This window comes from Furipterus horrens, unplaced genomic scaffold, assembly GCF_987537825.1.
Source record: "Furipterus horrens unplaced genomic scaffold, mFurHor1.1.pri manual_scaffold_1, whole genome shotgun sequence".
Classification (NCBI taxonomy): Eukaryota; Metazoa; Chordata; class Mammalia; order Chiroptera; family Furipteridae; genus Furipterus; species Furipterus horrens.
Genome location: NW_028327171.1, coordinates 212,679,885 through 212,684,984, shown reverse-complemented (window position 1 = coordinate 212,684,984; position 5,100 = coordinate 212,679,885). Strand labels below are relative to the sequence as shown.

Below are 5,100 nucleotides of genomic sequence, written 5' to 3'. Positions count from 1 at the left end.
GGGAGAGCACCCCAATTCCTCCGCGAACAGGTCTTTCTACCTGTGCTGGCCTTGTTCACTCTCTCCCACCTGCCCGCTGCTCCGACCTCACGTGCCGGCCCTTGGACGTCTCCACCTGAAGGCCCTGCAGTTCGCTTCTTGGAGCCCCGCACCTCCACCTTCGTGCCTGCTCTCTGTCCCTGGGACACCTTCCCGCCTCAAACCTCTGTTTTCTCCCAACTCCTGCTGAGCCTGACGTGTTCTCAAGGCTCGTGTCCCTATCTTCTGGTCTCCCTCTCCCTCCCTCTCCCTCTCTCTCCCTCTCTCTCCCTCTCTCTCTTCTTCTTTCTCGCTGAAAGTGTTTAGAGTGTTCGCTGCACAGGGTCACAGCCTCAGGATTCCTTCTGTGACTCCCCACCTGGGAGCCTTCACGTGGGCATGTAATCGTCTGTTCATGTCGGTCGGTTTCTCCGTGTTTTATCGTCAGTGCCCAGCAGTTCCTGAATTATATTAGGTGCTTAATAAAGGTTAATCTCTAATTCATATAGCAGCAAGTTCTATTTCAAAGCTAGATTCAAGTGTGCGAATCAAAAAAGAGTTCAATAATTCTACAACTCAGGCTCTATTTTGAGCCTCCTTTCGGCCTCATGGGGGACGCTTTAGCAGTTCCAGGAAACCCACCATTTCTGTGACCTCCCTCCCCCATGGCCCAGTTTATGTTTGACTTATTCTGTTTTCCTCCTCCTCACTTCTCTAGAAGGACCCAAGTTCACGTGCCCCTCCGAAGGGTCCAGAGACTGGGGGAGGAGGCGGGTCCTGGGGGGTCTTCCACTCTGTCCTTTGGCGGTTAGCATCTGTCCCTCAGCTTTGGCTGAGGTGTGTTCTCAGCGTGTCGCAGAAGGTAGAAGGGGACAACCGCGGAGGATGTGTGGGGGCGCTGGTGGCTTCAGTCATATTAGAGTCACTTCCCCCTTGTAAGTGGGCAACCTCAAGATCCTATCTAGAGACCCAGGAGAAGGGGTGGGTATGTGGTAATGTATCTGCCCCCCTCCCAGCCCCTTCCTCAAAAGCAGAGAGGGGCCAGAAGAGAGGACACTCTTGATGTGGGCAAGACACCCCTTTACTGGAAGAGCACAGCGATGGGACTTTGAATATGCAAAGCAGGTTGGTGGTAGGAAGTACTAAGCAGGAATTGCTCTGCATAAGGAAGTGGGGGAAATGTTTTTGGAGCTAGGAGTGGATCACAGCATCAGCAAAGGGGGTGAGGGGTGAGCCTAGAGGGACTGCTGGTTGAATGGCTAGGAAACTCTTTAAGCAGGGGATGCCTACTTTGTCCCTGTGGTGGGGTGGGCCATCTGTCTTCTCAAACTTTCAGTAAAGTAGGCTGAATCCAAATTGGAGTCTTCGCCCTGGAAATGGAAGGGAAGTTCTTTTATTCCCAAGTTCAAACTCCCTCCCACCCCTTGCCCTTGGGGAGACCCTGGGGGAAGGAGCCACACTTACCCTGAGTCTGTGATCCTGGTGTGACCAACAGTGATCAGTGGAGCAGAAAGTTCTGGGAAAGGGATCACCTTTGAGGAGGGGGTCACATGGACAAACCTGGGGTAAGGAGGGGGTCCACTCCCCACCCTCCTCTGTGACTTTTATGTATGCCAACAATCTGGAAAAGAAAAATTGTTCTCAGACTGGTCTGGGGCTGAATTATTTTCGTGTGATACAATTAACAACTTCCTTCTCGGGAGAGACCAGCATTCTTGACGAAATGCATAAGCACATTTCTGATGAGCTTTAATGGAATGAAGACCAGTGGGAAACCGGTGTGTGGCCCACCCAGCTGCCCTGTAAAAAGGAGCAGCAGACATGTCTGTGTTTATGTAAGGAGGTGTGTAGATACCTCTTTCTCTGCTCCTTCCACAAAGAGAGACTATAGCACACAGAAACGCCCTAAAATAACAATCAAGTATGTTGTACGGGGTCCACTTGAGTCCAAGAAGTGTCTCCGACAGACACGGACTCAACATGACCTATGTGGTCAGATGGGTCTTAGGAGGGAGCTGGACACCAGGCACATGACCCTTGGTTTCCCTGTTCACATGCCTTAGAGCTGCCCTGTGTCCCTCGAGGGCTGTGTTCATCCCATAGGATTTGGAAATGCAGAAGTCAGCTTACAGGTTAGGCATTATCGGTGCCACCCTCTGATTCGGAGAGAGCCTGCCTCATGCCGGAACAGCTCAGGAGGCAGTTTTGATGCCAGGCTCCCTGACATAGGCCTTCTTCCTCAGGGCGCTTTTTCAATCGCCCACCTCTCAAACGCACCTCACCCTCCCCGTTAGCTCTGATTAGGGTTGCTCCTTTGGAGTTCTGAGAAGTCCATGGCTTCCTTCCCACCCCCCTGCTGCAGCTTCCTGACTTCCCTTGGGGTCTCCCACCCCAACTCCCCCACATTCCAACCAGCACGGGTGCTTCGTTTTCAGCAGCGCCAAGGCCACTGGAGCTAGTAGAAGGAGAAAAGAGCGAGTCGCCTTTCCAGCCCATGGCCAACCCTCCCCTGACTCCTCTCCCACCCTCTCCCCACCCCCAGCACGGGCATAACAACGCCTGTCTCTCTGCTGATTATGAGAGAGCTCATGGCTGTTAGATCTGCTTGAATAAGCTCTTTTGTCCCAGAGAATTTTCCCATGTCAAACATTTAGTCTGTTGTGTTATGGGTCAGCGAGCGGGGAGATAAGTCTGAATTCTTAAATAACCTTGTGAACACATGACATCTGTCTGAAAGGCAATCAGACAACATCTGTCACACTGCCCCAACTTTCAAGACCCTTTCTTAAAAAAAAAAAAAAAAAAATCATTTCATGTTTTACATCCTGAAGAAATATATTTTCTTTTTACAAACTCAAATACTACAGAAATGTATACTTGGGAAGATGAAAGTGCTGCATAAATCTGCACCCTGCTCCCGCCCCTCCGCCCCCAATGCCAGAAACTCTTGTTAGTACAGTGCTTTGGAATCTGTTCAGATTTTTTTTCTCTGCACCTACTAACATAGCTAGCATTATTATCAGCATCATCACCGTTACCACTCTTACCATAAATATTGTTTTGCAACTTGCTTTTTGACTTAAACATATCTTGAAGTGGTTTCAGTATTAGGATCTCATTTTTTAAGCAATTGTACAGTGTTCATTGTGTATATGAATAATCATTTACGTGAGGAGTTTCCCGTTAGTAGATGCTTGGAATTCAACCCCTTTCAACATTGCTTTTCCTTTATATAAACAGTACTGCAATGTATATCCTTACACATATGTTTTTGTGTGCTTGTGAGTGTTTCTATGAGTATAGAATAGGTTTCTAGAAGCAGAAATGCTGGGTCAAAGATATAGACACTTAAAATTTAGTAGGCATTGCCAAATTGACTGAACCAAGCATTGTTATGTTTGTGGAGTTCTTAAAGGCAGAAAATGCCACTGAGCACAAGAAGTGACTGCTGATCTTGAGTATACCCAAGAAAGTGTTTCCCAAGCTGCCTGCAAGGCCTGAGGCCTCTTTGCAACATGAAGACTAACTTCGGAGAGGGCAGAGGCATAAACTGTCGGTCTGGAAAGGACAGAAGTCATCAGCTGAGTGAATTCCAGGAAAGGAGGGGCCTGAATGACATGCACATTTATGAAATTGTCTGTCTCCAGTCAATCTGTCTTTTGGAAACTGCATATCCCTTTGGGACAAACCTCTTCCCACTCCCCAACTCCAACTATTGGGTTCTAGTAGGAGCTCCCTAAGCTACTGTTCGCCTGCCTAGACAAGGGTCAGTAAATATCGTCTCCAGCTGATTAGAAGCCTTCCCCAGCACTTTCTGAATGCGAAGTAAGGGAAGAGGTTGTGTCCCAGGTGAAGGGATTGGAAACGTGTGTGTCCAGAATGGGCTAGGGGTGTGATTTCTGTGCTGGAGAGAAACACATTTGGAGGGACTACTGATGACTTCTAAACGGGAGGTGAGGCAAAAGGCAAAGAAAGCCCAGGTGGTGCCTGAGGCCTGATGCTTTTTTTAAAAAAGGTAACTAATTAATTTATTTTGAGGGGCACCCCCGCTCTGTAACAACCCCCCCCCCTCAGACTTAAGACCCTTTATAATCTTATAAAGGACAATGGGTGAAGGTCTCATGCTCCTCTAGCTGCTTCAAGCTGGGCATGGTCATTGTCCTACTTACCCTTGGGTCCAGAAATCCCTAATAAGATAGGGAAGGATCTTGCAGACTCCAGATCAGTTGGCTGTCCCCGGATACCAGTGTACTTGGTTTAACAGGCTGGCATCCTTGTTGTATTCTGGCGGCAACAGATTTGGCAACAGGTTTAGAAGGCATCATTCAATCCGTAACCACTAGATGACAAAAGGCAGGGATTAATTTTTCAATGTCCCACATTAGGGAAAAGAAAAGCTTCTTAGGAGGAAGGTGTACAAGGCATGTCACACCTGTCCAAAATCCTTTTGCCCACTATACTTAGTTTGGGCTGAGGGGAATATTTTAGGTTTCCCCCCCTCTCAGACCTCTGGACCCTTTCTCTCCAAGCCATTAGGATAAAAAAGAGAAACCAGTTTTAAAGTGAAGCTCACAGACCAACCCATGCTTCACCAACCCAACCATTTAGTTCAGCCAAACCGAGAGGCCTGATTCTTGCCATCTCCAAGGCCCAAGGGTTCTCAGTCCCTTCCCATGCTTTTGCTATGGACCAAAAAATTAGTTTTGCCTGTTTTTCACCTTTGCATACATGGAATCATACAATTTGTATTCATTTGTCCTGATTTCTTTGATGTAACACTATATTAGATTCATCCATGTTGCAGAGAACAGTAGGTTTTCCCTTCTGTGGCATTATGGTATCTCAATGCTTTGGAGTATGTGCCCATGATCAGAATTGCTGGGTCACATGGTAACCCTATGTTAACATTTTGAGGAACTGCCAAACTGTGTCCTGAAGTGATCGCACCATTTTCACTGAAAAGCAAAGTGTGAGGGTCCCAGTTTCTCCACGTCCACACCAATACTTGTTTTTGTCTGTCTTTTGGATGATAGTCACCCTAGTGGGTACAAAGCGGTATCCCATGGTAGATTTCATCGGCTT

The 5,100-nt window shown here is 47.8% G+C and overlaps 1 long non-coding RNA gene across 1 annotated transcript; it reads right to left on the bottom strand.

Annotated features, from left to right (window-relative positions):
- Positions 1-963: 963 nt before the first annotated feature.
- LOC150022765 (uncharacterized) lies at positions 964-4,263 on the bottom strand. The gene is made up of 3 exons (XR_016509689.1): positions 4,188-4,263; positions 1,483-1,639; positions 964-1,388 (listed from the first exon to the last, which is right to left on the bottom strand). It is a non-coding gene; the product is annotated as an uncharacterized LOC150022765 (long non-coding RNA).
- Between the last annotated feature and the right edge of the window lie 837 nt (positions 4,264-5,100).